The 12,283-nt window shown below is 39.4% G+C and overlaps 1 protein-coding gene across 4 annotated transcripts in view; it reads left to right on the forward strand.

Moving 5' to 3' along the window:
• Positions 1-12,283, forward strand: part of klar (klarsicht) — a 128,707-nt gene that overhangs the window by 25,465 nt on the left and 90,959 nt on the right. For all 4 annotated transcript variants that reach the window (XM_086827451.1, XM_020946936.2, XM_086827452.1 and 1 more), the window contains exon 2: positions 8,087-8,189. The gene's annotated coding sequence lies outside the window, so the exon portion shown is untranslated. The remainder of the gene's footprint in view (positions 1-8,086; positions 8,190-12,283) is intronic.

A 12,283-nucleotide genomic window follows, 5' to 3' on the forward strand; every position in this document is an offset into this window, starting at 1 on the left:
GAAACAAGTGTCATTAAATGCATTTCGTTCGGAATACTTTCAATCGAATGCCGCCCTCGCATGCCAAACGGTTTGCTGATTTATGACTATTTAATTACCGTTCAAATAAGGCAATAAAAACATAAAAATGCAAAATTAACAATGCAAATTGCATGAAAAGAGAGGAGAGTGTCTTAGGCGCCAGGTCGTCGAACGCTCGCCCATCGGAAAACTGAAAAACTGAAAACTGTTCAAAAATGTGCAATAAAAGGGGTATAATTTTTTCAGTAATTATAAGAGCTGTGTCGTGCCGTGTCTTGGCGTTTGCGTATTAGAAATGTGTTAAATTTTCGCCTTACGTTCAACGGGACAGACACACAATTGCTGCTAATTAAAATTCAACGTTTGCCTGCACCACCTTTAACCGACTAATTTTTGGGGGTAACAAACAACAGTCACAACAGAAAAAACCAACCCAACAAACGTCGCTATTGCCGGCTTCAATTTAATGTTTTTTTCGTATTGTAAACTTAGCCCAAACACGCGATGGCCGCGAATTTTTGCAGCACATTCAATTTTGGGAAAGCAGATGAAAATTTTATTTATAATACCCTTATCGCTGATACTTAGTCATCAGAGAGCGATGTCTTTCGTATCAGAAGCTAAGTTTTATACAATTGCAGGGTATAATATTTTCCTCGATCGCTACAAAGTAGTTCTTTTCTTTTACATTACAGGCAACCTTTGGTTCGCCTGTCTTTTACGAACTTTAAAAGAGAATCGAGCACATTAAGAAACTCTAAATAAAATGTTACAAACCTTTTAAAAATAGGTAAACACCGCCCACTAGGTTAGTGAAAAGTTCACACAGTTTGCATGTTAAAGATCCATAAAAAGCAGAGTACATAAACGGAACTCTCTGACTCTGAAGAGTGTGGGGTCCCCGCTTAGCATTGACATTCAGGAAGGACACCACACACGGTGGGTGTTAGTTCCCAGGAAGGGAAGTGGACTATGTATTTGACCAGCTGTCGTTCTTGTGGCGCGAGGGTGGGATGATAAATAGCCACCTGACCCAAATAGGCTCGAAATGAATGATTTCTCCGAATCCGAATATCTCAAGTTCAGACCTCAGCCCAAAAGAGGTAACCTTAACCCCCATGATTAACCGCCGAGAGTTACACTTACGGTCAATGGGGTTTCACCCAATGTGAAAGTGCCGCGTGCCTTGTGCCGCGATATGAACAAAAAGCACACACAATGCGAACAGTTCGCTCGAGTGTCTAGTATCTGCTATCTGCATTTATGAAATGCACTTTTCCTGGGTATCTTTTCTGTTTCTTTCCCTGTTCGAGCAGTTTTCGGCCGGCACGTATTGCGTTTGCTTTTCCCAGCCTTGAGATCAAACAATGAGATCTACTTGGCTTGGATTGGAGTGGATGGGATGGATCGGATGGTCGAGCCGGGTCGGGTTGGGAACAGGAGTGGGGAGATTTTGTAAGACACCTGAGGCAGCGAGGCGACGTCGGCGGCCGTTGCATGTCATTTTCTGACGCTATCTCAATAATTCATACGCAATTGTATTGAACAATAAATTAATCACACGAACAAGCCGAAACAAACCGTGGCAAACGGGCGAACTCAGTCTCTATAGCCGAGCCGAAACCAGCCACACACATGACTCTTTGGCGCCCAACTCTGGGATCCCGGACTGCCATGATAAACGTCATAAACAATGAGCCAACTGAGTGAGTTTGTCGGGAGATGGCCTCGTGTCACGTCTGTGTTTAGATTGCTAAAAAGCAAAAGAGTTCTAAAGTAAGCGGACAGGACAAATCAGGGAAGGGAATAGGTACATATTTATACCGTTCGATGATACTGCTTTTCAGTCAGAAGCGGTGAAGAAGTCATTTCCGACCCTATAAACCATATATATTCTTGATCAGCATCAACAGGGGAATCTTTCTAGCTACTCAGGAACAAAAAAATTTTTTGAAATTTTTTTTTCAAATTTTATAATCAATAAACTTAACAAAAAAAATGATAAAAAATTGAATTTTTTTTAATTTTAAACTGAGTATGCAGATTTGTTAACCTAATAAAAACTAACACAGAAAATCTTTCCGAATTAAAATTAGTGCGTTTTTGACATAGTTATGAGAATTGTAAATTTTGATTTCCAGACAAAATTGTCATAAAAACATAGATAAATATCTACTAAAAAATGGTTTTATAATTTTACCGAGAAGCGTATAACTTTGGAAGGAGACGTTTCCGACCCTATAATCCATATATATTCTTGATAAGCATCACCAGGGGAATCTTTTTAGGCATTCAGGAGAGTGAAAATTTTTTTCGCAATTTTTTTCAAATTTTATAATCAATAAACTTAACAAAAAAAATGATAAAAAATTGAATTTTTTTTAATTTTAAACTGAGTATGCAGATTTGTTAACCTAATAAAAACTAACACAGAAAATCTTTCCGAATTAAAATTAGTGCGTTTTTGACATAGTTATGAGAATTGTACATTTTGATTTCCAGACAAAATTGTCATAAAAACATAGATAAATATCTACTAAAAAATGGTTTTATAATTTTACCGAGAAGCGTATAACTTTGGAAGGAGACGTTTCCGACCCTATAATCCATATATATTCTTGATCAGCATCAACAGGGGAATCTTTTAGGGCATTCAGAAGAGGACAAATTTTTTGTCCATTTTTTTTTCAAATTTTATAATCAATAAAATTAACAAAAAAAAAAAAGATAAAAAGTTGAATTTTTTTATATTTTGAACGGAGTATGCAGATTTGTTAACTTAATAAAAACTAACATATGATAGCTTTCCAAATTAAAATTGGTGCCTTTTTGACTGAGTTATTAGTTTTTTAAACTTCGATTACAAGAAATTTTTTCTTTCTTTGATAACTAATAATTTTTTTCCTATGTATATTATTCCTCGGCACATTTGTGTGAAACTCTTAGCACTCACGTTGCCATCTTAGGTCGAAAAGCGGTTGCACAGATGCACATTTGGCAAAATGCATAAATATTTATACCAAACACGATCCGGCCAGAAATGTCGGTGGAAATTAAAAGAGCAATTTTCCAATTGAACAAAGACGAGACGGGGCTGTGGCAATAGAGGCAGTCACCGAAGGAAGCAAAGATCAAACATAGATCGAACGTGTTTCGGGTGCAAAAGTCAATTAATCATTAGAGAAAAACAAACCGAAACCGAAACCGAAGCCGAAAAACAACAAAAGCTGATTCCATGTTGCATGTCTCTTGGCTTTGATGGGGCACAGGAAGTGCTGCAGTTTGTTTGCTAGTTTGTTTAGTGGCCAAAGTAAAAGTCCCGAGCTGTGCGACAATGGCCAATGGTTGCATTTTGCACAATTAACGAACATTTTCCAGATGCCAGGGACACGCTTGGATCCCCGAAAAAATTCCAACAAGTATCTCAATTTCAATTTCATGTCACTCAAAAGTAAACGAGTTTCCCTCCTTGTTTTTGTAGTGCGTTGATGCCTTTTTAATTGCTCCTTGTAAAAAGTGTAAATCTGCTTTGTTTTTATTCGCGCAACTCGAATCATTCGAAAATATGAGTCAGTTAGTCTGTCAAACGAGCGTCTGGCTTTTCCACATGTGCGGAGGACTTTACATAATCGAAACCAGGCGGCGACCTAAATATTAAAGGAAAAACTTGATATTGAGCAATTTGGGTTGGTCAATTAAAAGCCAATTGGGACCAAGAGATCAGACGCCGCGGCGCTGCAAGTATCAAGATCGGAGAGTGAGGGGGCCGGCTTAGGTTCAATATTTGGTGCCGAGATCTTTATCTAGCCAAGAGATCTCGAAAGCTAAGAGCTTTAGCCTCTAATTACTGATTATTAACAAAGCAACTTATTGATTTCTGAAGAGTCGTGCAATTAATCCAACAAATAAAAGGTATAATTAAAGCCACCGATTTTATAACTGAAGTTGCTGTGTGCGTTATGAATGAATGGGATGTGTGATTGGCTTAAAGTCAAGACCCAGTTATATTGAATTGTATTGAAAAGTCAGCAAGCCATGAAGATCACTTAAAAATCCATTGATCTTGACATTATCTATGCCTCAAGCTTAACTGTCAGTTAATTGTCACCACCAATCGTAGCCCAATTGATCGTATCTCAATGAGAAAAGTCACTCCAAGTTGTTGCCAGCTAAATGAGATCGCATCTCATAGTTAAAGATCACTTTGGACCTATTAGTCGGTGAAGAAGCAGTCAGAGAAAAACGTCAATAAAGAGCACCTGAAGATCACCGATCTCAGATCACCTGAGGTCCTTTCACACATTGAAGCGAAATGGAAAACGAAAGTGAACAAACCAAAACTGAAACAAATCGAGACTCTAATTGTTGGATTGTCTTCCTCGGTTTATGGCTTGTCACAGCTTGACGCGGCTTTAATTGAGTTGCGAATAAAATGGAGCTGTAAACATATCAATTACCTGCTCGACCTGCCGCTGCCAGGCCCCCATCATTCGGTTTTGGCCCAATTATCGGATCGGCAGACCGACTATATGAATGCCTCTTACGCATAGCATCTCTCCGAACCTCTTGCCCCGATTTTCCTAACGTCTAACTAACGTCTACTCTCGTTTCCTCTGCTTATTTCTCTGCAATTGCACTGGCAAAAGTTGGTTAGCGAGATTTATCACCTGGCGGGTTCGCGCCTGCGCCATCTCTCTTCCCTCATTAGCCCCTCGTCTTGCCCCGGTTCTCACTTGTTTTTTTTTTCTTTGGATCCCAACTTGTTGTGTTGCCTGGCATTTTATCAAAAACGAATCTGTGGCATTTCATTCGAGTCTTTGGTGCCCGAATAGTGAATACTGGATGCAGCCGAGTGCCGAATGCCAGCCCACACATATCCCCAACAAGTTGACGATCATTTTTGATACCCTAACTGAAAATTTAATCACAAGTTAAGAAGTAGCTTTAAAAATATTGTTATATTACCCAAAAATGGTATGCATTTGGAAACACTTTAAGGCGTTTATAAAGTATCTAATAAGTATATAGTTTTGGGTTTTTCAAGCGTCAGTTAAGAATTATAGATGCATATTTATTATTACCTCTGTATGTATGTAGTTTACATGTTATAATATGAACTTTATTGAAAGCTATTTATAAATTACATAATTCTAAGACTCAAAGTAGGGGAAGTTTCCCCAAATAGTGTATAGAAAAATCGGCATTAATCACAGAAAACTATTTTGATTCGACCGATGTGTGGTAGCTTTCCTCGTGTGTCTCCACTTTCCACGTTGCAGTAGCAGTGGCAATGGAAGAGTTTGTCATTGTTTTTTGTATACCCATTGAGAAGAGGCCGTCGTCGCAGTTGGAAGTCGCGTCATAGTTAAAGAAAAGCATTTTATCTATGAGTTGTCAATGTGCTGCGCGGAGGCATTGTTTTTTGTTATTTTTCTGCCTGGGCCAGTGGCTGTCTTTGGCTTGGAGGCACTCGCCGCTGGATTCAGCTGCCTTTGCCGGCACCGAAAGTGAATCTCAAATATTTCTTGATGGCAATCGGCTGGAAAAGAGCCAAGGATGGCGTGGCGAGGTGGATCGGATGGCAAGGCATGGGATGGTATGGGATGATGGTGGCACCCATGTTCGATGTACGTCAACAGAATTTGCGAACAAGGTCATGTGTGAGCTGGCGAGGGGGCTCGGTTCGGTTTGGGTCCGTCCATAGCACATATCGCCAGCATCTAGCGGCTCATTTGGTATTATAGTATATGGTGGTATTGGTGGAAGAGATTTTCCGTTGTCGGTTTTGTTTTTCCAACGCATTTCACTTTCTATTGCATTTCGAATGCATTTCATTTCATTTCACTGTGCGCGTCGCAGCTCTTCCTCTTTCACTTTCAGTCCGGGAGGGGGACTTTGTTAATGAACTCAAGTGGGATGTTCGTTAAAGTTTGTTCTTTTTCACACGAAACACTCGAATTGATATCTCTCTTTTTTTGGCCGACAGTTCTTTGAAAAGCTCTTGAATTCGCTTTTGTTTTCATTATTAATTTCCTTTGTTTGTGCTAAGGCAGCCGAAAATGTTGCGTTTACTGACTCTCTGTCTCACGTGACAGAATTTCTGTTTGTTCCGCATCTGGTTTTTCACTTTTGGATTAAATTTCAGTTTGGCGCAAAAATAAACTGGAACAAAGAGCGACACAAAAGAGTTATGAGAGCGTTGGATAAGCGAATAAGAGAATGTGTCAAGTATTGGGTGCTTGGCATAAAAGGGTTCTAGAATTACGCTTAGGAATTTATATTTAAAACTAAATGAATGAGTGTCTTCAGTGAGAGTACAGTTGGAGCTTTAGGGCACAGGCATTACCTTTTCTCAATTCACTGTTCATTCTGAAGGTTTGGGTGTTCACTTTTGTATTCATTTCCAGTTAACTTCAATCATAACCTCCTCAACTGGCTAGGCAAATTTCCCACTCGACCGAAAATGAAGTATATTGAATTTCTAGCACTCACTCCCCTCAACCGAACCTCTGGCCCCTTGACTCCGTAGCTCCGTAACTCTGTAACTCCGCGACCGACTTGGAAAGGGATCCAATTATCGCCTGGAGACGTTGTCGTCCGCCGCTGCTGTGGCTGTTGTCGACCGCTGACGATCGACGTTTGTGCCCATTTCCGACTTTAACAACTTGACCACTGCAGATACCTCGCCCGCCGTTGTTCCCCTTTTAGTTTCTTCAGCTTTTTTTTTTCTTTTTGGGTTTGTTGTTGTTTAAAGTAAAACGCGGTTCATTTGTTTTTTTGATTTTGATTTTTATTTTGTATTTTTCCTTCTTGTTCGTGCAAATTTCGCAGAGTTTGCAGCTTGGCTTGGCTGTGGCTGCTGCCGCTGCCGTTGGTTGTTGCTTTTCACAAATTGCCTGTAAATGATATTTTCACAACTCGCATCGATTGAGACTCCCCTGGAGAAACCCCCTCGTAACCCCTGGGCGGCCCAGAAAAGTGAGAGAGTTCGCTGAGGTTAATGCGACCAATAAATTGTTGTTGCCGATGTTGATGTTGCGATGCTTTATGAGCCATATTTCCCCTCTCTGGACTCTTTTTTTGTTTTGTTTTGGGTTCGGGAATGCCGTCCCAGAGTTGGATTTGCTGTTAGCCTAACGGCGAATGACGGGAAATATTGAAATTTTGCAGCGTAAAATTGTTTTCAATTTAATCGACATTGTTCAATTTTTCATGCTCGGGAGTCGGGAGTTGTCGCTGTTTGAGTTTTTCAGCGTTTTCCTAGTTTTCCGTTTGTGCAATTTGAGTGCAAATATAATTAATGATAATGAATTGTTATGCGAGACGCCCCCGGTCAAAAAAAAAAAAGAAACAACAAAGAAAATCGAGCGAATTGCACCGAAAATATGTCGTGCAACTTTGAAGTTTGTGGGAGTTGTTTGTTGGGAATCATTTGCCTTATTTTTCCTTTTTGGGGGGTTTTCGGAGCTCCGTGCTGATTTATCACTGGAGACAGCTTCGAGGTTGTCTGCGGAGAGTGTTTGGCGAAAGGTTGCCATCAAAAAAGGCAGGAAAATAGGGGGGAAAAATGTAGAAGTACGACATAGGAAATACCTTTGTTCAGGTTATTTAGAATTCCAGTAAGATGCAAAGACCTTATGCTCGGTCTTATGTAGCACGTATAAAAATATAAACTTTTAGAGACAATTGGAAATTCCTACCTTTAATTTTTAACTAATCGAAGGCATAAAATAGCCATTCATATAGACGAAGCTAGTTTCGAAAGTCCCATCAAACTGATGATGATACCCCCAGCCAGGGTATCAACGCAAATAATGTTGGCGGGTAAAAGTTGATGGTTTATGCCTCAGTTTCTGCTCTCTCCGCTCGCGTATTATGTAATTTTTTCTACCAAGTGCTAATCTTGAACATTGGTAAGCAATTTTTCACATTTTCCACTCGGCTGTGCGCCGCCGTTGTTGTTGTTGTCATTTGTCAAACTTTGCTTCCGCTCCATTCAAATTCAAAACATTTTCACATCATTACGCTTATTTGTTTTAACACGCATTTAATTTTCTCGTTTCAGCTCCAAAAGTGAATTGAATGGATTCGAATGGACGAGCGGAATCACTGATTGTCCAATGGATTTCGACTTTCGCAAAATTTGCGCGCTTTTCACACTCGATTAAGTGAGTAATTTTCAGTTAATTAACTTGGCTAAGAGCGAAACGCTACAGATGGTTTTATTAGCAGCTTCCATCTGTATCTCCGAATCTGTGGCTGCCATGTGAGTGTGCTTAATGCTCAGTGGCATAATGGGTTAATTAAGAGAGTTGAGCCGCATGAATTGGAGTCTGGACTTGAGTCATTAAGTTGGTTTTAATTGAAGAAAACTACTTTGAATTGGGGAAACTGTAGCCATTGAAAAGTGGGTCAATGTCAGAGTCAAGGAAATATGCATTTTATTTTCAGAGAACATTACTTAAGGTTTAACTTTTCAAGAGTTCAAATGAAATAGATTGTTTTATTTATATACCTTTTAGTCCTCCGCCCCTTTAAGTTTAATAACTAAGCACTAAATCAGAATAAATAATTTCCATAAATCTGAATGCTTTCCTGTTGCTAAGTGGGTTCCCTGAATTTATGCTTTTTGCTTTCTGGCACCACCCAAAACCCCTAATTTGCTTTAGCTATAGCACAGCGAACAGATCACTGATCAGCCACTTTGGGGGGTGTGACTGTGGGTTATTAACAGCCTCACCACCTGTCACCGCCCGAAAGAGTTACCGCCTCGGTTCAGCTGGTTCACTTTGTTCATTTTGTTCATTTGCTGGGTCAGTCTTAACAAACGAACGAACGAAAGGCGTGGCAAATCGGGACTAGTTTTTCCTTAATCTTTTTCTTTTCGTTAATTTTATTTTCTAAGCTTGATGGCCTTTTCTGTGTGTGCCATGTGTAATGTGGTTGTGGTGTTGGTGTTGGTGTTGGATATGGGGATCGCAGAACACGGGGAAACGTGTTCGAAACGCCAAAGCAGACAAAAACACGAAACATTTATCATATGCTCAGGAATGCCGCCAATGGGGAACGGGTGTATGTTGTGTTGTGGGGGACACTGGGAGTTTGTGGATTGGAGCCAAAAATGTTTATAAGTTGTAGACAAATTTCGTTGGCGACAACTAAAAAAAAGGCGACACCAAAGAGATACGGTAGAGCTACTTTTGAAAATATTTAACATTGGATGGTATTCATAAAAATCAATCTTTAAATCAAAAGTTAAATAATTTATTTTAATTCATTATCATTTAATTATTTACTTAAAACTTTTGATTATTTAATTTAAAGCATTTCTGAGAAAAGACTGTAGTGAAGACAACCAACAGATCAGTAGAGAAGGTGGTTTCAGTGATTGCGAGGTGGCGACACAATGTTTGCATGTTTCCCGAAATTTGTCCCCACTTGCGGAGCCACGATAACTTTCGTTTTGTTTTTTAATGGTGAACCACTTCTCTAATTGCTTTTGCGCCAAAAATCAACAGAAATAAAACCAAAACAAAAGTGGTCTCCTTTTGTTTGCGTCCTCTGAGTCCACCACCTTTATTTCGTGTCCATGTTCCATGTCGCCATCTGTCGCCCTGTGCTTGCAGTTGCCTTTTTCTTTGTATTTTCTGTATTTGTTTTGTGTGCATTTATTTTTGTACACATTTATTTTCGCTCCCCTTTCCCTCGGCGGCGAAGAGAAGGTGACAAAGTCAGGGGAGGTTCATGGCAAAGGCGAAGGAATTCGCAATGTTTTCATTTTTCAGTGCGACATTCAGACAAATGTATCCCAAGTGAGTGGATGTAGATACCCTGGAATTGTGGAGGTCTTTGGGATTGCATAACAGATTAAGGATTACAAAAGTTATGGGAGTGCCTTAAAAACGAAAAGAAATTATGCATCATAAAACATTTTAGGTGAAAATGAAATTTATAAAAATTTATAGAAAAGGTACGGAAATAGTTTATAATAATAAATTACGAAGAAGAGAATAAGTTAAGGTATAACTTGTCTAAATCAGTGGCCATCATATCATCAATCATCAATCATATGCCGACCTATAAAAGTTTGTCAAAGCCCGACACGACCACAACAAATTAAACAATTCATTGTCTCTGAGTGCCCACGGGGAACCCCCTTTTGCCCCCCTTAGATTAAACTGGGTTGCACTGTACCACATATTGTGATTGTTTTCTGTGTTTTTTCTTTTTGCGATTGGCGTGCTGCGGTTTGCTCCAATACCTTGGCCCCTCAGCTTTTCCGAATTCCCTCCGATCGATACTCTGTGGAAATATTTTTGCCGTTGGTTACAAGTCAATATGGTTATGGTTATTGTCGCCAGATTGGAGGCGATTATTTGGCCACTTGGCCAACATTCACGTGTGCCAAAAGTGACGCTGTCTGGTCTCTGTCTCGAAAAGCAGAGTACACTTAAAAAAAATTGCAATAATGCAAGGGTATAATAATATTTTTAACTAAGAAAAGGCCTCAAGTATGAGTATTCTAGAGGCCTCAAATCAATATTGATAATTCTATTATTTTGCTTATTTATTTATGATGTAATTATAAGATTATATTTACAATTTTTTTATGACTTATTTTATGATTTCTCTCCTTTTCTTTGTGTGCACCCGCTTTATATTGGATTCCAAGCAGTTAACAATTCATTAGGTGTTGCTGCTGCAACAGCAGCTGTTGCAGTTATTGCTGTTACAGTTGTTGTCGCTGCTGCTACAACTGTCTTTGGCAATTGACAATTTATGGCAAGTTGCCTGCCTTTGGGGGTCTTTCCCCGTGGATCCAATCATGGCTCTTAGCCTGGTCAACTGGGCCCGAATGGCCAAATGTGTGGCAAACGCTGGTCATGCCAACGTGATTCTTGGAAGAATTCAGCAAGAAGTGGCTGCTGTCTGGCTCGTAAATGTATATATGTTGTATGTATATAAACAATATAGCTCTGACTGCGATCGCAGTTTATTCATGGTGCGATATAAACCATATTTTAATTAAGCTTTGGTCTGCGGAATGTCGATTGTCTCCGTCTTGGTCTCCGATTGTCCGTTTCTGTCGACGACTTTTGTCTTCAAGGGGTTCAAGCTCTTGCTTTTAGAATTGGAATTCTTGGTAGGTTTAAATAATATCATTAGGAGCAATATCTACCCTTTGAACATACATATATAACTCCACAATTGTTTCGTTAACTACCTACCAAGTCTCTTAAATTTGCCACCTCTAGAGCGATCTTATCTACATTTTTATTCATGACTTCACACCTAAAGCCAGCTGATGACTAAATTATGGCACTAGACTATACTAGCAGGTCTTATCTCCACCTTGGCCCCCAGATAATTCACTATTTATAAATACTCCCATAATTGATTTCGTTTCGGGCCACTCGAGTGTCTCCTATCGCTTCTATCTAATCTAGGCCCGAGTAGAGTTCATCGAAAGAAACCAAACAAAGTAATTGGAAGCCCAATTGTTTGCACTTGATTTGCCTTAATTGACCGTTGAGTTTTACACCGTGAGAATAGACTGTGATATTAAGTGAGTTTTCACATCCGGTAGCTTTCGAGAGTTCTGTTCTCGTTTTGGGCCGAAAGTTGAGTACATAAAGCGGCGAACGGAAGTGAGTGAAGATCAAAAGGGAAAGGGAAATTAAATGAAATGAAAATTTAAGCTTTTGGATGTTGCTGTTAATCAGAACAATAAAAGTTCTGTTTTCGATTTCGAGAAGGCTAAAGGGAAATTGGAATGGTATTTAAGAGAATTTAAGATTTGATAGTTATTAATAAATTTCTTCAACTATTTCCTATTGTACATATATATAATTTATTAATCAAAATTTTCAATTAACACATTCCTCTTGACATTCCTAATATTTATATTAACTCACAGACAACTTTGATTGTGATAAAAAGATAATGGCATAAAGCTCAATGAAAATCGAAAGTTTGCTTACCCATAACAGGCGATTGTGACGTCTCCAGAAATAGATTCTATTGTGTGTTTTAAAGCTATGAATAACAACGCAGACTGGCTAGATTTACGAGCTTCTCGAAAACTTCGTGCCTGGCATAGACAATGTGGAACCCGTGATGATCGGTAGACCCCTTTATCGGATCTCAGCCCTCGAAACCACTCCCCACAACCCCAAACCACTCGGTCTACGCAAATATTTGTCTATTTTTAGCCCTCCTTCGTCTCCATCTTCATCTCGTTGTCTTCTCTGTGCCTCTTCTT

The sequence above is a fragment of the Drosophila serrata genome, unplaced genomic scaffold (genome assembly GCF_035046125.1).
Source record: "Drosophila serrata isolate PLE 108 unplaced genomic scaffold, ASM3504612v1 contig_172, whole genome shotgun sequence".
Taxonomy (NCBI): domain Eukaryota; kingdom Metazoa; phylum Arthropoda; class Insecta; order Diptera; family Drosophilidae; genus Drosophila; species Drosophila serrata.